The 23,504-nt window shown below is 49.5% G+C and overlaps 1 long non-coding RNA gene across 1 annotated transcript; it reads right to left on the reverse strand.

Annotated features, from left to right (window-relative positions):
• Positions 1-554: 554 nt before the first annotated feature.
• On the reverse strand, positions 555-18,861 carry LOC131381598 (uncharacterized). The gene is made up of 3 exons (XR_009210445.1): positions 18,725-18,861; positions 18,255-18,376; positions 555-841 (listed from the first exon to the last, which is right to left on the reverse strand). It is a non-coding gene; the product is annotated as an uncharacterized LOC131381598 (long non-coding RNA).
• Between the last annotated feature and the right edge of the window lie 4,643 nt (positions 18,862-23,504).

A 23,504-nucleotide genomic window follows, 5' to 3' on the forward strand; every position in this document is an offset into this window, starting at 1 on the left:
AAAAGATACTGAATGGCAGAATGGATACGAATTCACCAAACAAGAATCTGCCGTCTTCGAGAGACTCATCTGACACATAAAGACTCACACAAACTTAAGGTAAAGGGGTGGAAAAAGATATTCCATGCAAAGGGCTACCAAAAGCAAGCAGGAGTAGCTATTCTTAGACAAAACAAACTTCAAAGCAACGACAGTTAAAAAAAGACAAAGAGGGTCATTATATAATGCTAAAAGGACTAGTCCCACAGGAAAATATCACAATTGTAAATATATATGCACCTAACACTGGAGCGCCCAAATTTATAAAAAACTTTATAAAATAATTACTACTAGACCTGAGAAATGAGATAGAGGGCAACACAGGAATAGTGGGGGACTTCAGCACTCCACTGACAACACTAAACAGGTCATCGAGACAGAAAGTCAACAAAGAAACAATAGACTTAAAGTATACCATAAAACAAATATATTTAACAGATATTCACAGAACATTCTACCCAACAACTGCAGAATGTACATTCTATGAAAGAAAATAAATCTTGGGGCCCCCCAAATCACTAAACTAAAGGGAAAAGTCAAGCTGGGGACTGATTAGGGCCAATCTGCCTCCCATTAAATTCAAAGTCACCCCTCTGCTCACTGACATAAATGCATCTCTGATTGCCTCCTTTGGAGAGGCTCATCAGACACTCAAAAGAATGTGACTGCTTGTCTCCTATCTACCTATGACCTGGAAGCCCCTCCCTGCTTCGAGTCTTCCCGGGTTTGCCTCCAGTTGTCCCGCCTTTCCAGATGGAACCAATGTTCATCTTGTACATGTTGATTGATGTCTCATGTCTCCCTAGAATGCATAAAACCAAACTGTGCTCCAACCACTTTGGGCACATGTCATGAAGACCCCCTGAGGCTGTGTCATGGGTGTGCATCCTCAACCTTGGCAAAATAAACATTCTAAATTAACTGAGACCTGTCTCAGGTTTTCAGAGTTCACATTTTGGTAACCATGGGGGGATTCTGAGTGGAGATGACTCTGACTTTTTTTTTTTTTTTTTTGAAAGGACTCTCGCCCCTGTGCCCCGGGTTGGGGTGCAGTGGCGCGATCTCGGCTCACTGCAAGCTCTGCCTCCCGGGTTCACGCCATTCTCCTGCCTCAGCCTCTTTGAGTAGCTGGGACTACAGGCGCCCGCCACCATGCCCGGCTAATTTTTTTGTATTTTTAGTAGAGACGGAGTTTCACCATGGTCTCGATCTCCTGACCTCGTGATCCACCCGCCTCGGCCTCCCAAAGTGCTGGGATTACAAGCGTGAGCCACCGCGCCCAGCCTGCCTCTGACTTTTGACAAGTCTCCTATTGGTGCCTGGTACCGGAATGAGCTAACTTTATGGCTCAAACCAATAGGACAGTTCGCTGAGGTCCGAGAGGACCCCCTCCAGAGAATCCCTCATCTCCCCAAATTTGGTCAAGATTTAGAGTTTATTTTGCTGTACAACTCCTCTTTTTTTGGAGTTTTACTTGCTTCCAACAGGGAAGGCGAGATTTCCTGTTTCCATGATGATGGAAGGCAGGTAACTCCCTTATGGAGTTTGAGCTTTCTTCCAACAGGGAAGATGAGTTTTTTCCTGCTTCTAGGATGGTAGAGAGAAGTCTACAGCCTGAGACCCATTGCCAGGTAAGTAACTGAATTGGCATTTGTCTTGGCTAAAGTTAAGATTAACAACAAGCTGGTCTTAATTTCTCCTTATCATTAGAACACTCAGTAATCATAGAAGCTGTGTGATCGTTTGTTTTGCTCAACTGTTTTTTGTTGTTGTTGTTCTTTGTTTCTGTTTTTGTTGTTCAGTCTTTTTCCCATTGGGTTTGACCAACTGTATCTGACTTCATCAAATCCAAAGGAAAGTTCCAAATTATGGGGAACAAGGCCTCTAAAGTGGCTAAATTACCACACACACACACACACACACACACACACACACACACACACACACACACACACACACACACACACACACACACACATACACACACACACAAAGGTGGTGTGCTGGGGGGAGAAAAATGGCCAGGAAAAAAAGGGGGAAAAAAAAGAAGGAAAGTTTTTTGTTTTTCTGTTTTTTGTTTTTGAGACACATAATCTCAGTTCACTGCAACTTCCGCCTACCGGGTTCAAGCGATTCTCCTGCCTCAGCCTCCCGAGTAACTGGGATTACAGGCATGCGCCACCATGCCTGGCTAATTTTTGTATTTTTAGTAGAGATGGGGTTTCACTGTGTTGGCCAGGCTGGTCTTGAACTCCTGACCTCAGGTGATCTGCCCGCCTCGGCCTCTCAAAGTGCTGGGATTAGAAATGTGAGCCACTGCGCCCGCCCGGCCAAAAAAGGAAACTTTTTTGATTTTGACTACTTAAGGGGTTTTATTTACATAACAAGGCCACCTTGTTTCGAGCCATGCCAAACTGAAGGAGCAATGTCTGTCACCCCACCCTGCAGTTTGATAGCTAAGGTCCTGCATTTTTTTTTTTTTCCACCATGACAGCCTGGGTTTGGTTCCTAAATCAAGCCCTTTCTGGTTTGATACTTGGTACTTCTGAAATAGCAGCAATTTGTCCTAGCTAAAATATGGTAATGAGATTTTAAAGGATTTTTTTTTTTAAGGAGCTCAATGGTTAAAAGTCAGCTTAAAGGCTAACATCCAAGATATATGTGTGTATGTGTGCATATGTGCGGGTGTGTATGTCTGCGTGTTTGTATTTAAAAGGCCTTCATGTTTTTGTTTTACTCTCCTAGGACCTTCTCTTTTTCATTTATTTTATTTTATTATTATTATTTTTTTTTCTTGAGACAGAATCTCGCTCTGTCACCTAGACTGGAGTGCAGTGGTGCAGTCTCGGCTCACTGCAAGCTCCGCCTCCCAGGTTCACGCCATTCTCCTGCCTCAGCCTCCCAAGTAGCTGGGACTACAGGTGCCCGCCACCACGCCCGGCTACTTTTTTGTATTTTTAGTAGAGACGGGGTTTCACCATGTTAGCCAGGATGGTCTTGATCTCCTGACCTCATGATCTGCCCGCCTCGGCCTCCCAAAGTGCTGGGATTACAGGCGTGAGCCACCATGCCTGACCCTTTTATTTTTGAGCAAAATTTTTTTCACTTGATTTTTTTACTAAAATAGTTATTGCAACAGAGGCTACTCTTGGTTTTTGTTTTTGAGATGGAGTCTTGCTCTGTTGCCCAGGTTGGAGTGCAGTGGTGCAATTTCAGCTCACTGCAACCTCCGCCTCCCAGGTTCAAGTAATTCTCTTGCCTCAGCCTCCCAAGTAGCTGGGACTATGGGTGTGTGCCACCATGCTCGGCTGATTTTTGTATTTTTAGTAGAGAAAGAGTTTTGCCATGTTGGCCAGGCCAGTCTCAAACTCCCGACCTCAAGTGATCCACCCACCTCAGCCTCCCAAAGCACTGGGATTACAGGCATGAGCCACTGCTCCTGGCCTACTCTTGCATTTTTAAGGAAGAGCATAGTTTAGACACTTAGGAATTTAAGTGTTTAAAAACATTTGTTTTAAAAAATAGTTGTTTTTTAAGGCCGGGCGTGGTGGCTCACGCCTGTAATCCCAGCATTTTGGGAGGCCCAGGCAGGCGGATCACGAGGTCAGGGGTTCCAGACCAGCCTGGCCAACACGGTGAAACCCCGTCTCTACTAAAAATACAAAACATCGGCCGGGCGCGGTGGCTCACGCTTGTAATCCCAGCACTTTGGGAGGCCGAGGCGGGTGGATCACGAGGTCAGGAGATCGAGACCACGGTGAAACCCCGTCTCTACTAAAAATACAAAAAAATTAGCCGGGCGTGGTGGCGGGCGCCTGTAGTCCCAGCTACTCGGAGAGGCTGAGGCAGGAGAATGGCATGAACCCAGGAGGCGGAGCTTGCAGTGAGCCGAGATTGCGCCACTGCACTCCAGCCTGGGCGACACAGCGAGACTCCATCTCAAAATAAATAAATAAATAAATAAATAAATAAATAAATAAAAAATAAAAATACAAAACGTAGCCAGTGTGGTGGCAGGTGCCTGTAATCCCAGCTACTTGGAAGACTGAGGCATGAGAATCGCTTGAACCTGAGGGACAAAGGTTTTAAATTGAAGTTATTACATTCGTGTATCTTTCTGTATGTGCTTTAAAAGTTCTTGTGACATTGAGTCACAGGGCTTTAACTCCTGGTAATACAGGAGCTAAAAAGAAATTATTTAGGCAGATAGTAGGGACAACAGAATCCATAGTGAAATTTCCCTTTTAACAAAAAAGCAGTCCTCTTGGCTAGGCGTGGTGGCTTACGCCTGTAATCCCAGCACTTTGGGAGGCCAAGGTGGGTGGATCACCTGAGGTCAGGAGTTAGAGACCAGCCTGACCAACATGGTGAAACCCCATCTCTACCAAGAATGCAAAAATTAGCTGAGTATTGTGGCACACACCTGTAATCCCAGCTATTTGGGAGGCTGAGACAAGAGAATCACTTGAACCTGGGAGGCAGAGGTTGCAGTGAGCTGAGACCTCACCATTGCACGCCAGTCTGGGCAACAAGAGAGAAACTCCATCTCAAAAAAAAAAAAAAAAAGAAAAAAGAAAAAGAAAAGAAAAGCAACCCCCAAATCATTTCTTTTTTAACAAAAAGCAGCCTGAAAAATCGAGCTGCAAACATGGATAAGCAAGCTGGAAGCTTGCACGGGTGAATGCCAGCAGCTGTGCCAATAGGAAAGGGCTACCTGGGAGCCAGGTATGTTCAACACGGAGGAGGCTCCATCTTCCCTTTTCTTTGTCCCCACGTGTACTGTAAAGAAGCTGGCAACATGGCACCAGCCAGGCAGAGAACCCATCTGCATAATAAAAGATTAGAGTGGGGGTGGCCAGATTTTCATGCACTATGCAAATACCACACCTGGTCCGACCAATCTTTTGTGCCCTATGGAAATCAAACACCGCTTCCTCAAGCTCATGTATAAAACCTCCTTCACTTCACAGTGGAGGTGGCAACTCGTGTTCTCCGGGACCCCTCTCTCAGCAGTGATCTCTTCTCTTTCGCCTGTTAAACTTCTGCTCTTAACCTCACTCTGGTGTGCCAAGTCCTGGTTTTCTGTGGCCATGAGACAACGAATCTTGGGTATTTACCCGAGACAATGATGCTGAGTCTAACAAAGACACCAGGTCCTGCCAAATCTTAAATACTGACAGTAAAACCTCATCTTCAGGCCCGGCAGAAGTTGCCATTCGGAATAAACTGCATTCCTAAGACACAGAGCCAGAAGTTAAAGCTACTCAACTCCTTAAGGCCCAGGGACTATCGCCGAAGAGGTGGGTGTGTGAGATGGTAAGGGCTGATTTTTGAAAGATAAAATAAGTTCAGTTTCTCTACAAATTAATCATAAATGTCAAAGGCACGCTGATGCAAGACCAGCACATGAGCCCCTGTGTCAGATTAACAAGATTTTTTTGCAGCCTTAACAGACTCCTTAATAAAGGTTATAAAGGTTATAAAAGGCTTATGGAGGTTATATCTTATGGTCAAGATTAACATTTTATAGATTGTTTATAAAATTTTGAAAAACAAATTTAAGTCCTGGCATGGTGGCTCACACCCGTAATCCCAGCACTTTGGGAGGCCAAGGTGGGTGGATTGTTTGAGCCCAGGAGTTCGAGACAAGCCTGGGCAACATGACAAGACCGTGTCTTTACAAAAAATTAGCCAGGCTTGGTGGTGCACCACTGTAGTCCCAGATAATTGGGAGGCTGAGGTGGGAGGATCACCTGAACCCAGGAGGCCAAGGTTGCAGTGAGCTGAAATCATGCCACTGCACTCCAGTCTGGGCAACAGAGCAAGATCCTGTCTCTAAAAAAAAAAAAAAAATCAAGGATAGCTTTCCACACTCCTTTGGGGTTTCAGGGTGACTCTTTTTTTTTTCTTGAGGCAGAGTCTCCCTCTGTCACCCAGGCTGGAGTGCAGTGGCGTGATCTTGGTTCACTGCAACCTCTGCCTCCCAGGTTCAAGCAATTCTCCTGCCTCAGCCTCCTGAGTAGCTGGGACTGCAGGCGCCCACCACCATGCCTGGCTAATTTTTGTATTTTTAATAGAGACGGGGTTTTACCATTTCCCCAGGCTAGTCTCAAACTCCTGACCTCAGGTGATCCACCCGCCTCGGCCTCCCAAAGTGCTGGGGTTACAGGCGTGAGCCACTGCGCCCGGCCCAGGGTGACTTATTGGAAATATGGAGAGGCACTGGCATCAGTGGAATTGTTTCCTGATTTGGGGGGCATTAGCCCACAGACTCTGAACAATTTATCTGGTTTCTTGCTAGAACATAAGCCTGTGCTAAAGCCATCCACAGATTATGGTCCAGTGGATTCTCCTGTAAGGAAAGGGAAGGGATTAAGACAACAGGAAATAAAAAAAGGAAAAAATATAAGGCTTTCGTGATGACAGAGAAGTCTTGATATGTGACCTTGGGAAAGCCACCCACATCCAGGATCCCATCTGCATCTGAAGAAAAACCTCCCTTGTCAGCCTTCCGTTGAGGTCTCCAACACATATACGGTTCTAGGAGCCTGGAGGGGCCCTTTTGAGTTATGAGATGTGAATCCAAAGTTTGAGGCCTTGAAGTTTTACTGCTATGTGGGTGCTGAGAAGAACTTGGTATGGTCTCTTCCAATGGGGTTCAAGGGCAGTCTCTCTCTGATGTAGTTTCCAGAAGACCAAATCTCCAGGTTCTAGACTGTGAAAGGTTTGACTGTCCTCAGTCAATGGTGAAAGTACACTTTGTCACAATGCATTAAAGTCTTGCAGTATTGGCCAGGTGCAGTGGCTCACACCTGTAATCCCAGCACTTTGGGAGGCTGAGGTGGGCAGATCACAAGGTCAATAGATCGAGACCATCCTGGCCAACATGGTGAAACCCAATCTCTACTAAAAATACAAAAAAAATTAGCCGAGCATGGTGGTGGTGCACATGTGTAGTCCCAGATACTCAGGAGGCTGAGGCAGGAGAATCCCTTGAACCCGGGAGGCGGAGGTTGCAGTGAGCCGAGATTGTGCCACTGCACTCCCGCCTGGCAACAGAGAGAGACTCCATCTCAAAAAAAAAAAAAAAAAAAAAAGTCTTGCATTATTTAGTCATATCATAGTTTAGGAGACAGGTGAAGCTCTGTTATTAAAGGTATGGGCCTTCCAGTAACTATTTCATAAGGGATCAATCTGTTTTCCAGTGGGAGTGGATCTGATGTCCATCAATCAGTAATATCTTTAGCCAAGACACTCCAATTAATTATATTAGTTTTGCCAATTTCAGTTTTCACAGACTCCTTGAATTGAAACAAATCCATCATCAAAAAAGGTGGGCCGGGCGCGGTGGCTCACTCCTGTAATCCCAGCACTTTGGGAGGCCGAGGCGGGTGGATCACAAGGTCAGGAGTTCTAGACCAGCCTAGCCAAGATGGTGAAACCCCGTCTCTACTAAAAATACAAAAATTAGCCAGGCGTGGTGGCCCATGCCTGTAATCCCAGCTACTCAGGAGGCTGAGGCAGAGAATTGCTTGAACCTGGGAGGCGGAGGTCACGGTGAGCCCAGATTGCGCCACTGCACTCCAGTCTGGGCAACCGAATGAGACTCCGTCTCAAAAAAAAAAAAAAAAAAAGGGTACCTCTCTGAGGCCTCCAGCTGAATTCAATCGAGTGAATTACCAGAACCAATTTGATCCAGGACCCAGTCCAGTCTAGTAATTGCTCAAATAAACTTGGAGAGTTTTTTGTTTGTTTGTTTGTTTTGAGACAGAGTCTTCCTCCGTCCCCCAGGCTGGAGTGCAGTGGTGTGATCTCGGCTCACTGCAAGCTCCACCTCCTGGGCTCACGCCATTCTCCTGCCTCAGCCTCCCGAGTAGCTGGGACCACAGGCGTCCGCCACCACACCCAGCTAATTTTTTTGTATTTTTAGTATAGACGGGGTTTCACCGTGTTAGCCAGGATGGTCTTGATCTCCTGACGTCGTGATCCACCCACCTCGGCCTCCCAAAGTGCTGGGATTACAGGCGTGAGCCACCACACCTGGCCTAAACCTGGAGAGTTTTAAACACAAATTTGTAGAGCTCAGAATTTGAATGAGAACTTGCCCATGACCCCAGTTGCTGCAAGAGATCAGTGGTTCCATGAGCCCTAGTGGGTAGCTTCCCTTGGTCACTCTTTGACAATGAAACACTTTAGGCTTATGGTTGCTCAGGAAAGTACCAGAGTAAACAATTAATTATGTGTGAATGACAAAACTTAAAATGCCAATAGTTTAAAATCTTATGACTCAGGAGGCTGAGGCAGGAGGATCGTTTGAGCCCAAGATGTTGAGGCTGCAGTGAGCTGTGATCACACCACTGCACTACAGTCTGGGTGACAGAGCAAGACCCTGTCACTAAAAATCAATCAACCAATCAATCAATCAATCCCTGGCAGGGCATGTTGGCTCACACCTATAATCCCAGCACTTTGGGAGGTGGAGGTGGGAGGACTGCTTGAGGCCAGGAGTTCAAACCAACCTGGACAACGTAGCAAGACCTGGTCTCTACTAAAAAATAAAAATAAGTTAGCTGGGCATGGTGGTGCCCACCTATAGTCCCAGCTACTCAGAAGGCTGAAGCAGGAGGATCACTTGAGCCCAGGAGTTCAAGGCTGTAATGATTTACGACGGTGACACTTCACTCCAGCCTGGGTGATGAAGTGAGACCCTGTCTCTAAAAATAAATGAATAAATAAACATGTTTGTTAGGGTTTGAATGTGTCCCTCGAAGTTCATGTATTAGAAATTTAGTCCCCAGTGCCCCAGTGTTGAAAGGTGGGACTTTTAATAAGCCAAGCCCTCATGAATGGATTAATGCCATTCTAGCTGATGCAGGTTAGTTCTCGTGGGAGTGGGTTCCTAATAAAAGGACGAGTTTGGCCTCCGTCCCTTCTCTCTCTCTCTGGGGCATGCCCTGTTGCCCTGATACCTTCCTCCACGGGATCATACAGCAAGGAGGCCCTTGTCCCAGTGTGAGTTCCTAGATCTTGGGCTTCCTGGACTCCAGAACTGGAAGAAATAAATCTGTTCTAGCCTGGTGCGGTGGCTCACGCCTGTAATCCCAGCACTTTGGGAGGCCGAGGCGGGCGGATCACGAGGTCAGGAGATAGAGACCATCCTGGTTAACACAGTGAAACCCCGTCTCTACTAAAAATACAAAAAATTAGCGGGGCGGGGTGGCAGGCGCCTGTACTCCCGGCTACTCGGGAGACTGAGGCAGAAGAATCGCTTGAACCCGGGAGGCGGAGGTTGCAATGAGCCGAGATCACGCCACTGCTCTCCAACCTGGCGGCAGAGCAAGACTCCGTCTCAAAAAAAAAAAAAAAAAAGAAAAAGAAAGAAATCTGTTCTATAAATGACCCAGTCGAGTATTCTGTTACAGCACCACAAAATGGACTAAGACAATGTTCTACTTCACTAATAATTAGATACAAATGAGCATTTTCGCTCACTGAAGATACAACTTAGTGTCACCCCATATATAATGGCAGGTAAAAGCAGCATTTTATTACTACACATTAATGTGTGTGCTTATTATAAGATCAGTCGGGTCAGGTGCAGTGGCTCATGCCTGTAATCCCAGCACTTTGTCAGGTTGATGTGGGTAGATCACCTGAGGTCGGGAGTTCGAGATCAGCGTGGCCAACATGGTGAAACCACGTCTCTACTAAAAATACAAAAATTAGCTGGATGTGGTGGCAGGTACTTGTAATCCCAGCTACTCGGGAGGCCGAGGCAGGAGAATCCCTTGAGTCAGGGAGGCGGAGGTTGCAGTGAGCCGAGATCATGCCACTGCACTCCAGCCTGAGCGACAGAGCAAGATTCCATCTCAAAGGAAAAGATCAGTCATTGAGACTCCCCCAGTGCCACACTCTACCTGGCCAGGTGTTAGCAGGATAGGGGTGTGCTGTCATACAGCCCCCACTGCGGCATGACAGGAGCCCCCAACAGCAACCCTGCTCCCTCCCTGCATTCTCCAGTGCAGGAGGCTGCTGAGAGGTGCTCCCTTGCCAGTGTGCACAGACCTGAATTGGTAAAATGCTCTTTTCCCTGTCAGTACCGCACTTAGGGGGGTGCCAGGTGGCCCTGTGACAATAGGGACATGCTCTAGTACTGCACAGAAATCTGTCGATCCCGAGGCACAAGTTCAAATCCCGCTGACTTACCAACAAGGTAAAACTGGGTATGTAAGTCATGAGTGTGTTTCAAATTTAGTTTCTACTTTTCATCAGAGTTACACATGCACATTTTCTTTTTTTTTTTTTTTTTTTTTTTAAGAGAGACAGTCTCACTCTGTTACCCAGGCTAGAGTGTAGTGGCACAGTCATAGCTCACTGCCACCTCAAATTCCTGGGCTTAAGCGATCCTCCCACCTCAGCCTCTCAAGTAGCTGGGACTACAGATGTGTACCACCACGCTCAGCTAATTTATTTTTTGTAGAGATGGGGTCTTGCCATCTTTCCCAGGCATGTCTCGAACTCCTGGGCTCAAGCAATCCTCCCGTCTTGGCCTCCCAGAGTTCTGGGATTACAGGCATGAGCCACCACACCCGGCCACTTGCACATAATTTAAACAGCTACATAGTTTTACAAGGCTGCTTACGAAATACAGCAGTTCCCTGTACTCACATCTCTGGAGGCAACTGCCTTCAATTTGCAGCTCATTCTTTTGGTTTCACCTTCGTATCCCTGAAAAACACACTTACACTGCTACTTCCTGATCTCCAGTATCACTATATCATCTTTGATTTAGGTCAAGAGTCACAGTTGACATTGTCAGGGGACGGCATGAACTCTTTCATACCTGAGCTATGTAATGGGCCATCGTAACTTTCCCTTCCCTGCTTAACTTCTTGTTTCCTTCGGAGTTAATAAATGCTGTCTTTCTAATTTTGCTTAATTTTTTTTTTATTACTAATTCAACTCCAAATTCTGCCAAATGTCCCAGTCTCCCCTAAAGCATTTCAGTATGTCGAATATTCTGCCAACTCAAAATAGACTGTTTTGTGAGCTGGGGGCATAGCCTTCACCCTGGGGCCTCCCTTTACCAGCATTCTTTCGCCCTTCTGTCTTCTGTAGGATCCCCTGCTTCCTGGATCCCACCACTTCCTCTTTCTTGGTTTACTCTCTCTTTGACGGAGCATACCCTGGAGTCACTTCCTGAGAAAGGGGCCAGGGATGTGCATATTTTGAGGGCTTATCATTCTGAATTTCTCTCTTCTACCCTCATGATGAATAGTTTGGCTAAGTATAAAAATCGAGGTTAGAGGCCGGGCGCGGTGGCTCACGCTTGTAATCCCAAGGTGGATGTCAGTCGGACCAGGTGAACCCGGTTTCATTAAAAAACAAAAAAATTACCGGTGTGGTGGGAGGCCTGTATTCCAAAAAATCGAGGTTAGAAATGATCCAACTTCAGAATTTTGAGAGCTTTCATTCATTGACTTCAACCATCTAGTTGTGTTGTTGCGAAGTCAGAAGCCATTCTGATCCCGGCCAGCTGTACAGGACCTATTGTTTTTCTGTTTTTATTTGAGATGGAGTTTCACTCTTACCGCCCAGGCTGGAGTACAATGCGGCAATCTCGGCTCACGCAAACTCCGCCTCCCAGGTTCAAGTGATTCTCCTGCCTCGGCGTCCCAAGTAGCTGGGATTATAGGCGCCTGCCACCACACCTGGCTAATTTTTTGTATTTTTAGTAGAGACGGAGTTTCACCATGTTAGCCAGGCTGGTCTTGATCTCCTGGCCTCAAGTGATCTGCCCGCCTAGGTCTCCCAAAGTTCTGGGATTACAAGTGTGGGCCACTGCTCCTGGCCAGGACCTATTGTTTCTCTCTGGATAGTTACAGGATCTTCTCTTCGTCTCCCATGTTCTGAAACTCCCTTTGATGTGCCTTAAGTACACATCTACTTTCATTCTTGGTTCTAAGCACTCAACGGGTCCTTTCAATCCAGAAACTTGAGTTTAATTTCTTTTTTTTTTTTTTTTTTTTTGAGATAGAGTCTCACTCTGTCACCCAGGCCGAAGTGAAATGGCATGATCTCGGCTCATGGCAACTTCTGCCTCCCAGGTTCAAGCAATTCTCCCACCTCGACCTCCTGAGTAGCTGGGATTACCACCACGTCTGGCTAATTTTTGTATTTTTAGTAGAGACAGGGTTTCACCATGTTGGCCAGGATGGTCTCAAACTCCTGACCTTAGGTGATCCGCCCACCTTGGCCTCCCAAAGTGTTGGGATTACAGGCGTGAGCCACTGCACTCGGCTGAGTTTAATTTCTGTGAAATGTTTTTGGATTGTTTCTTTGATGATTTTCTCCCCTCCTTGTTCTCCCTATCTAGACATATTATATAGATGTTAAGTCTCCCAGAGTGGTCCTTCAATTCCTTTTTTTCTCTCATTTTCAACCTTTTTTTCTTTTTCTGGAGACAGGATCTTGCTGTGTTGCACAGGCTGGTCTCGAACTTCTGGACTCAAGTGATCCTCCCACCTCAGTCTCCTGAGTAGCTGGGACGACAGGCATGCACCACTGCACGGGGCTTTATTTTCAACTTTTTGCTCTAATTTCTATAAAATTTCCTCAATCTTATCTTTCAACTCTTCTACTGAGTTTTCAATTTCCATGATCCTATTTTAAATTTCCAAGTGCTCTTTATATTCTCTAAATGTTCCTTCTTTATGACACCCAGTTCTTTTTTCATAAATACAAAATGCTATCTTTCCGTCTTGAAGATATTAATGACAGTTTTTTCCAAGCTGTCTTCTCGCAGAACAGTCTCTGTTTCCTCCCAGTTGCCCTTTTTCTGTTTGTTTTGTCTCTCTCTTCCATGTCAGAGAAATCTCTCAGATGTCTGGTCATCCCAGCTGGCTTCTCAGGCTGGAGAGTAGGGACTAGTAAGCAGTGACCTGGCAGGAAACCGCCCGTGTGATCTGCTGATCAGGTTCCCTGGACACCCCGGTGACACCCTGCTTAGAGGGGAGAGGTCTAGCTTCCAGCGTTCTGGGCACTGAGGGTGAGTGGATGGGACAGGGCTCGGGGCTTGGCATCATGTAAATGTGCATCAGATCCTCCCGCCTTCGGCATGAAACCTCAGCCTCGCTCAGCCTGATATTCCCCCGCATCCAGAGACCCTCCGTCTGCTCCACGCCAGGGAAGAAGCCACTGGTGTCTGGCCTGGCGGGGGAAGCCCAGAAGCCCAGCTGTGGGTGGGGGCTGCAGAGGGGATCTGGCTCCCTGCCAGTTTCTAGCCATCCTGCTTATTTTCAGCTCGCCTTCACCCACACTCCTACATGGAGCCACAAATTCCTGAGCCTTTGGTGGGGAGTATGAGGGCCTGGGTCTGGGGGCATGGGGAGCCCTGTCCTCTGTCCTGGGGGCCACCAAGGCTGCAGTTAGTCCTTCCTTCTGAGCCCCAGTTTCTCAGCTGTTCAGTGAGGACTACACTTTTCCCTGGGCTCTTCCCACCTGAAGGGACTTTTCAACCCGGGGAGGAGCCTGCAGGGAGCTGCCAGGTACGTAACTTGCCCCCAAGAGCATCTCTCCTGGGGTTCGTCTTCCTTAGCAGTTTCTGTCTCCAAAAACCTCTTTGTTGTCAAGAACTCCAATCAGCATTAAGCTTTACCATCAAACATCTTAATTTGCAGACTGCACTTTAACCATCACCCAACACCGGAGTTGAGAGGTAACACCTTGGCTATCAGCAGATGCCTCAGATGGCACCTGAACCCGCATTGGCAGCTGAGATGAAGGCTCCATGGGGAATGAAATACAGATACCCCACTTGGTGTGTGGAGGGGCTGGGGTGGAACAGGAAGGAGGCCAGAAGGGTGGCTTCCAGGAGGAGGAAAATGGTTCTGACAAGGAATGGGAGCCACCAAAGACCCAAAAGCCACCCTCACCACGTAGCCCAGGGGCTGTGCAGCTCAGGGCTCTCCTGGGCATCACCTCTACCTTACGGGTACATCACCCTCATCCAGAAGAGGTGGGCTGGGAGTAGCAGAGAACATGGCACACGCCAGCTCATCATGGATGTTTGCTACAAATGTCTTTTTTTTTTTTTCTTCTTTTTTTTTTTTTTGAGACGGAGTCTCGCTCTGTCACCCAGGCTGGAGTGCAGTGGCGCGATCTCAGCTCACTGCAAGCTCCGCCTCCCGGGTTCACGCCATTCTCCTGCCTCAGCCTCTCCGAGTAGCTGGGACTACAGGCGCCCGCCACCACGCCCGGCTAATTTTTTGTATTTTTAGTAGAGACGGGGTTTCACCATGGTCTCGATCTCCTGACCTCGTGATCCGCCCGCCTCGGCCTCCCAAAGTGCTGGGATTACAAGCGTGAGCCACTGCGCCCGGCCTACAAATGTCTTTAATACATGACAAAAGTAAGCTGCGGCTAATTTTCATCGAACAGATGCAAACATCAAGCCTACAGAGAGGAAAGATCTGTCAAGGCCACCAGAGCTTGCAGGCCACATGCCAGGCTCTCCCCCTCCAGGGCTGTGCGGGCTGGGCTTCCTGCAGGCCACATGCCAGGCCCTCCTCCTCTGGGTCTGTGCAGGCTTATGCTGTGCTCGTCTGTCTTCAGCTGCCACGCGCCACACCCACCCGTCATTGGAGTTTGTCAGAGACTCCAGGCCGACAAGTGCCCCTGGGTTGTCACTCCTCCCAGGTCCTTGGGATGCTGGCTGGGAGAGCCCTGCTCTGCTGACCCCTCACTCCTAAGGGGCTCACAGAAGAGGCCCAGGGTCTGAGAGCTGGCTCCTTGGCCCAAGGCAGGGCTATCCAAATCCTAAGGTCCCCTGCTCCCATAGGAAGGCTTCCAGAAGCCTCTCTCTGGGGCCAGGGCATCTGGGAAGATGTCCTGGCCCTAACTATGATTGGGAAATGGGGCAAGATGGAGAAAAATGGCGTTCGTGAAAGGCCTCCTGGGGATATAGTGTGTATGACAGGCAGACAGGGGCCTGCAGAACTGGGCTAGAGGGCTGGCTGGGGGAAGGCAGCAGGTGGGGCAGCCATACCTCCACTGGGCTGCTCTGAAGACAGGCAAGGGGTATGGCTGTGACCAACCCTCTCCTAGCACCCCATCCCCAGCAACTCCTGATATTCGGGTCACAGCTCAGCCTCTTCCACTTATTCATGCATGCATACCACATATATTTACTGAGCAGCTAAACATTCATTCATGCATGCATCATACATTCATTCATTTATTCCACAATCACCTGAGGGCCCTCCCCTGTGCAGCACTGTGACAGACCCTGGGGAGACTGAAACCGATCAGGTCACTGCTTACGATGTCCCAAGCTCTCTCCAATGCCCCATCCCCAGCCTCAGCCTCCCTGCTGCAGATGAGGGCAGATCCATCCTCCCCACTGCTCAGGCCAAGGTCTTCAGGTCCTCTTTGATTTTCCCTAACCCTACCTCACCCCCGTCTGTATGAGTTTCTTGTGGTTGCAGGAAAAAATTATTTCAAACTCAGTGGCTTAAAACAACACAGAGTTATTCTCTGATACTTCTGGAGGTCAGAAGTCTGAGACAGGGGTCTCCCTGAGCTAAAGTCAAGGTGTTGGCAGGGCCACGTTCTTTCTGGGGATCTAGGGGAGAATCCATTCTTGGCCGTTTCCACCTCCCAGAGGCCACCTGCATTCCCTGGCTCGTGGGCCCTTCCTCCAGGCTCAAAGTCAGCAACACTGGATCAAATCCTTCTCACACTGCGTTACTCTGGCCTTCTCTTCCGCCTCCCTCTTCCACATTGAAGGATCCTGTGATGACACTGGGATCACCTGCTGACCCAGGGTAACTGATCAGCAACTTCAATTCATCTGCTGCCTTTATTCCCCCCTTGCCATGGAAGGTAACACATTCACAAATTGCGGGGATTAGGATGTGGAAGTCTGGGGGTGGGGGTCATGATTATGCTGATTCTGTCGTTATTAGGAATTCCTGGCTCCACTTCAGAAGCCCCCCAGAACCTGGTGGGTTCTCACCATCTCCAAGACCACTGCTTGGGGACAAGCTACCATTGCTTCTTTTCTGGATTTCCTCTCCCAAGAATCCTACAAGGCTCCCATTTTGCTCCAAGGAAAAGCCAGAGTTCCCACAGTGGTCTACAAAGCCGCCACGACCTGGGCCCTGGCCTCTCCTCCTCCACCACTTCTGCTTCAGCCACAAGGGTCTCCTTGTTTTCTGTGCTGGCAAACATACCCCTGCCTCTGGGCCTCTCCATGGGCTGTTCCCTCTGCCTGGAATGCTCTTTCCCCAGAAATCTCCCTCCTTGACCTCCTGTGCATCTGTGCTCAGAGGTCCTATTAACACTGCCCTGGCCCCTGCCATAGCACTGCCATCCCTCTTGGCCCTCCGGGAGAAGGAGCAAGTTCTCCAAACCCCACTAGTCCAGGAGGCATGAGCTGTGCTTGACCCGGCTGCATAGGACGACTGAGCTAAGGGGATTCAGAACAAAGTTTTCTCCCCTAGTGTGGCCAGGATGCTCTCTGAGGCCCAGCATTGAGGAAGTAAAATAATTATGGAGGCCAGGCGGTGGCTCACGCCTGTAATCCCAGCACTTTAGGAGGCTGAGGCAGGAGGATCACTTGAGCCCAGGAGTTCAAGACCAGCCTGGGCAACATAGTGAGATGCCGCCCAACCCCGCTGCCATCTCTACAAAAAATACAAAAATTAGCCTGGTATCGTGGAACACACCTGTAGTCCCAGCTACTCAGGAGGCTGAGGTGGGAGGATTGCTTGACCCTGGGAGGTAGAGGTTGCAGTAAGCCGAGATGACACCACTCCCTCCAGTCTGGGCGACAGAGCCAGACCTCGTTTCAAAAAATAAAAATAGGGGCCAGGCGCAGTGGCTCACGCCTGTAATCCCAGCACTTTGGGAGGCCAAGGCGGGCAGATCACGAGGTCAGGAGATCGAGACCATCCTGGCTAACATGCTGAAACCCCGTCTCTACTAAAAATACAAAAAATTAGCCGGGCGCAGTGGCGGGCACCTGTAGTCCCAGCTACTCGGGAGGCTGAGGCAGGAGAATAGCATGAACCCGGGAGATGGAGCTTGCAGTGAGCTGAGATCGTGCCACTGCACTCTGGCCTGGGTGACAGAACCAGACTCCGTCTCAAAAAAAAAAAAAAAAAAAATGCCATAAAGAATAAGGATCTTTATACTTCACATATGGATGGCAAAAGAGGGCCAAAAATAGATATGGAGATAATCCAGATAATCATTAAGTACATTTAAGAATAGTGTCAACTTTGACCATTGAAATTGGTATAAAATAAAAATATGACAGATTTCTGGATATTTTATATCCAGATTATACAATATATACAGATTATATTTTATAGATACTGTTTGCCAACATTTCTAACATAGTTTGAAATGTTTCATCAAAACATTTAATACATGTAAAATATATACAAAGTTAAATACAGTAAAATCAAAATAATGTGGAAACTAGAATCTACTTGACATATCTCCCTAGCAAGATAGTGTTTTTTTTCAACTGTACTAATATTATACGAATGGCCTGTTGCTATGCATATTCTGTACATGCCATGGCTATGTCTACAAATATGAAACAGCTGGCATAAAACGGAAAAATCTAAACACCAAAGATGTTTTTACGTGGTCGTATATGAAATTATCATGTTGACAAAATAGCCAGATAATAACTAAAGCTTTCAAACTCAAGATTTTTGTTGTCTTATATGTGTAACCTTTGTTCTATTTGTTACAAATTATAAGTCTATGTTACCTAAGTGTGTGAATGAATAAAGGAAACATTCAGTTAAAAAAAAAAAAAAAAAGACCAGCCTGGCCAACATGGCAAAACCCCCTCACTGCTAAAAATACAAAAATTAGCCGGGCGTAGTGGCGTGCACTTGTAATTCCAGCTACTCAGGAGGCTGAGGCAGGAGAATCGCTTGAACCTGGGAGACGGAGGTTGCAGTGAGCTGAGAGTGCACCATTGCTCTCCAGCCTGGGCGATACAGGGAGACTCTGTCTTAATAAACAAACCAACCAACTTCCCCCAGCGCTCAGGGGCGCACGCTGGGGAACAAAGTGGGTCTCCTCTGAGACAAACGTGGAGAGCGCTCGAGAGCGAGGGTGCAGAGGTGCTGGGGGCGCTGGTAGGGGCGCGGGTTGCGGGGCGGGGAGGGGCTGGGCGGGGCGCTCGCGCTCACCTCCTGCCTGAGGCCTGGTCCGGCGCCCGCGGGTCCACACCGCCTCCTCGTGGACACTCGCCACGAGGGCCCGCGCCGCCCGCGGAGGCTGGGCTTGAGCGGACGGGGAATGAATACGGATCCTGTAAAATTCGAGCTTTCATCACTGGGTCACGAGAGGGTTCTGGGCGCGTGTCAGGGGTTCATCCTGCACATGCGCCGATGGGTCCGCTGGGCACGGTGGCGGTGTGGCCGCAGGGACGCGCCCACCCGGAGGGTCCCATACCGGCCGCTCCTCCGCGCCCAGGCCCTGGCTCTCCCCGCTGCGCCCCCGCTGCCCGCAGCCCTGAGCGCGCCCCGCTTCCCGCTGGCGGGAGAGCAGCGTCCTGCCGGGGTCGCGGAGCCCCACAGCCCGAATACTTCCTCACGAAACTCCAGAGACCCCTTCTGTACCCGCTGTGTCCCTGGGCCTAATAGTAGCTCACGGTTACCTCAGGGTCCCAGACGCATAAATAGTTCTGGAATTTTCTCTTCCTCGTCTTGCCTTCTGGGAGCAAATGCGATGGTGGCTGCCAGCTGCTCGCCGAGGCTTTTCTGTTCCCTAGGGCTCCACAAGGCAAATGCATTGGCTCAGGACACGACAAAGAGCAGGATGATTTCCCAAGGTCCTGGGGCACTGGAGCTACGGGGAAGGGCGGCGGCCCTGAGCCGGGACCCCTGTGTAAGGGAAGACCCCTGGCCCCTCCTGGAGGCCGGCCGGCTCTTAGGGGTTTTTGCCTAGCATCCCTGTGCGTCCGGAATTGGTGGGTTCTTGGTCTCACTGACTTCAAGAATGAAGCTGTGGACCCTCACCGTGAGTGTTACAGTTCTTAAAGGCAGCGTGTCGGGAGTTTGTTCCTTCTGATGTTCGGATGTGTTCGGAGTTTCTTCCTTCTGGTGGGGTTCGTGGGTTCGGCGGACCCCACACTCGGAGCGGCCAGCAGGCCCCACTGCTCAATTTCTCGCAGGGCCGTAGCTGCCTTCCCTCGGGGCAGGGCTCGGGACCTGCAGCCGGCCATGCCTGAGCCCCACCCCCCACGCCGTGGGCTCCTGTGCAGCTGAGCCTCCCCTTCTAGCGGTCCGCTGCTCTACAGCGCCCAGTCCCATCGACCACCCAAGGGCTGAGGAGTGCGAGCGCATGGTGCGGGACTGGCAGGCAGCTCCTCCTGCAGCCCCGGGTGGGGGATCCACTGGGGGAAGCCAGCTGGGCTCCTGAGTCTGGTGGGGAGGTAGAGAAACTTTGTCTAGCTCAGGGATTGTAAATACACCAATCAGCACTCTGTATCTAGCTCAAGGTTTGTAAACACACCAATCAGCACCCTGTGTCTAGCTCAGGGTTTGTGAATGCACCAGTCAACGCTCTGTATCTAGCTACTCTGGTGGGGATGTGGAGAACCTTTGCATCTAGCTCAGGGATTGTAAACGCACCAATCAGCACCCTGTCAAAACAGACCACTTGGCTCTACCAATCAACAGGAGGTGGGTGGGGCCAGATAAGAGAATAAAAGCAGGCTGCCCCAGCTAGCACTGGCAACCCGCTCTGGTCCACTTCCACGCTGTGGAAGTTTTGTTCTGTCGCTGTTTGGGTCCACACTGCCTTTATGAGTTGTAACACTCACCGCGAAGATCTGCAGCTTCACTACTGAAGCCAGCGAGACCACGAGCCTAGCGGGAGGAACGAACAACTCCAGATGCGCTGCCTTAGGAGCTGTAACACTCACCGCGAAGGTCCGCAGCTTCACTCCTGAGCTGGTGAGACCACGAACCCACCAGAAGGAAGAAACTCCAAGCACATCCGAACATCAGAAGGAACAAACTCCAGACACGCCGCCTTTAAGAACTGTAACACTCACTGAGAGGGTCCGCAGCTTCATTCTTGAAGTTAGTGAGACCAAGAACCCACCAATTCCGGACACACGTGGGCTGGGCCAGGCGATGGGGACGTTTGGGGCTCAGTCTGTCCTGGTCCCTCCCATGGCTACTCCAGTCCCTCCCCTGCTTGCTCCACTCCAGCCACCCCTGGAATCCTCCAAGGGTCTTGATCAGGCTCTGCACAGGTCCCTGGGGCTCTGCCCTCGCCAGGCCCTCTGCCTAGGAGCTTCTTTGCCCAGATACCTACATGATGTTCTCCTGGTCTTTATCCACGGGTCCCTGACTTTTCTGACCTCCCTGAAGGAAAGCCAGGAAGAGTGGAGAGGTCTGAGCCAGGAGCCTGTGGGAATCAAAGAAGGTGCCCAGAGGAGGAGGGGAAGAGAAAGGGTGAGGCTCTGCCCACCCTTCATACCCCCCGCTGAGCCCTCCCATGCCCTGTCTGCCCCCGTCAACCTCCCACCTCCCTGCTGAGTTGGAGCCTGGGGAGCCTGGAGGTGAGGGTGTGCCAGGTAGGAGCCCTTTGGGGCCATGGGATACCAAGAGGCGATCCAGGAGGCATGCATGGCAGCCCTGCCTCTGAAGTGTGGGGCCTAAGAGGGACCTGTTGGGCAGCTCAGGGCTTCTCTTTGGGGAGCTTAACCAGCCGTCTGTTCTGTGACCACCTTGACACCCACATCCAGTTCCTGCCGCAGTGTGCCTCTGTCAGCCCCACCCCCTGGCGGTGCTTGTGCAAAAAATGGAAGGAATGAGTATTCCAGGCACTGAAGCAGCAGGTGCAAAGTCCTGAGGCAGGAGAGAACTTGGTGTTTTTCATGGGCTCTTTCAGAATGACTGGTCCACAGTGAGCCGGAGAAAGGGGTGCAGATGTGTCTGAAAACAGCAGTACTGGGAGTGTTGCCAAACTGGGAAGCTCACCTGAGCCTTTGTGTCCAGAGTTTTGGTTAGGGGTTGATCACATAGGCGTGGGGTGCCCATATGGCTGAACTGAGTTACTCGGTTTCCAGCTCCTTCAGAGCTCAAGCTCATGACCCAAGGCCTCTAGTTAGCTTAGACTAGCTGGTGTGGTCCAAGGCCCCTACATAAGCAAAGACATTTTATCAGATGGGATATTCCAAAAGGTCTAGGGCCAATCCCTTTTTTGGAATGTGCAGGGTTGAACACACTAGGCCTGCTGCATTAGCCCTATCCCGCACAAATCCAGATGAGTTTCAGAACACAGAAAGTGAATGCTGGCCAGGCGTGGTGGCTTACACCTGTAATCCCAGCATTTTGGGAGGCCAAGGCAGGCAGATCACTTGAAGTCAGGAGTTTGAGACCAGCCTGGCCAACACGGTGAAACCCCATCTCTACTAAAAATACAAAATTAGCCAAGCATGGTGGCATGCGCCTGTAATCCCAGCTACTCAGGAGGCTGAGGAAGGAGAATCACCTGAACCCAGGAGGCAGAGGTTGCAGTTGAGATTGCACCATTGCACTCCAGCTTGAGTGACAGAGTGAAACGCTGTCTTGAAAGAAACAGAGAGAAAGAGAATGCAGAAAGAGAGAGAGAGTGAGGGAGGGAGGGAAGGAAAAGAAGGAAAAGAAAGAAAATGCTCCCTGTATCAGCTCCTGCCCAACTGCAGGCCATACCCAGTTGTGAACTCACTCAGCCAACTCTCATGCCTGGCTCCTTCTCACCCTTTAGGTTGCAGAGCTGGACCGTTATCTTGTCTCTAATCACCCTCTTTAAAGTTAGGTTCCTCCTTTTTTTGAGAGGGAGTCTCTCTGTGTCACCCAGGATGGAGCGCAATGGTGCTATCTTGGCTCACTGCAACCTCTGCCTCCCAGGTTCAAGCGATTCTCCTGCCTCAGCCTCCTGACTAGCTGGGGTTACAGGCACCCGCCACCATGCCTGCCTAATTTTTGTATTTTTAGTACAGACAGGGTTTCACCATGTTGGCCAGAGTGGTCTCCAACTCCTGACCTCAGGAGTTCTGCCTGCCTTGGCCTCCCAAAGTGTTGGGATTACAGGTGTGAGCCACCACACCCGGCCTATTGTTTCCTTATACACATTTTCCCCTTCCTTTCCTTACACAAAATTTCCATACGTTGCAATTCTTGTTTTGGAAAAGGATCTGTCTCCACTATTACAATGTCTGCGCATGAGTCCCCAGTGCCTGGCCCAGTACCTGAATTTGCATTGAAGGCAAGAGCATGCTGGGTACTTCCCATGTGACCTTACTGAATATTTACAACACCCTCTAAGACAAGTGTTTTTGGAAGTCTGGGATCCCTCATCCACAATTCTGAAATCTAAAAAGCTCAGAAACCTGAAATAGTTTTATTTCTTTCTTTTTTTTCTCAGAGACAGGGTCTCACTGTGTGGCCCAGGCTGGAGAGCAGTGGCACAATCACTGCTTACTGCAGCACCAGACCCCTGGGCTCAAGCAATCCTCCTATCTCAGCCTCCTGAGTATCTAGGACTACAGGCACACACCATCACACCCACCTAGTTTCTTTTAACTTTTTGTAGAGATGGGGTTTTGCTATGTTGCCCAGGCTGGGCTCCAACTCCTGGGCTCAAGCAATCCTCCTGCCTTGGCCTCCCTAAGTGCTGGGATTACAGGCATGAGCCACTGCACCTGGCCCCAAAATGTTTTTGTTAAATGTGGTACAAAATCTGACTTCAACAGCTACAAGGCTTTTTCTGATCTTCATTCATCTCACAGTCTGAATGGTCACCCTGTCTTTGCAGAAATTGTAATCTATCTGGTTTTGTGGTGCTGTACCATGCCCCACTGGGAGCATGAAGTCAGATTTTAGCTGTTCATTTTCCGTTGCTGCAGAACAAACTATCCCAAATGTTAGTCGCTTCAAACAACAATAAGCATATATTATCTCATCCAGTTTCTGTGGTCAGGGACTCAGGAGCAGTTTAACTGGGTGGTTCTGGCCCAGGGTCTCCCGTACAGTCAGAGTCAGTATGTCAGTGGGGGCTACTGTCTTCTGAAGGCTCGACTAGGCTCGGAGGATACAGTCCCAAGGTGGCTTCTTCACCACAGTGGACAAGTGGGCGCTGGCTGCTGCCATGAAGCCTCAGTTCCTTGCCACATGGACCTCTTTACAGGGCTACTTGATGATAGGGTGAGTGACTTCCCCCAGAGCGAATGCTCCGAAAGAGGGCAAGGCAGTAGCCGTGATGTCTTGTGGGAGCTAGCTGGGGAAGTCACACTCCATCATTTCTGCAGTACCCTCTTAGTTACCCAGGTCAGCCCTCTCCAGTGGATTGGAGGGGACTACACAGGAGCATGGATATTGGAAGGAGGGGATCCTCTTTGGAGGCTGGCTCCCCCAGTTATATGTACCTATTTGAAATAAAAA

The sequence above is a fragment of the Hylobates moloch genome, unplaced genomic scaffold (assembly GCF_009828535.3).
Source record: "Hylobates moloch isolate HMO894 unplaced genomic scaffold, HMol_V3 SCAFFOLD_17, whole genome shotgun sequence".
In the NCBI taxonomy this organism is placed as follows: Eukaryota; Metazoa; Chordata; class Mammalia; order Primates; family Hylobatidae; genus Hylobates; species Hylobates moloch.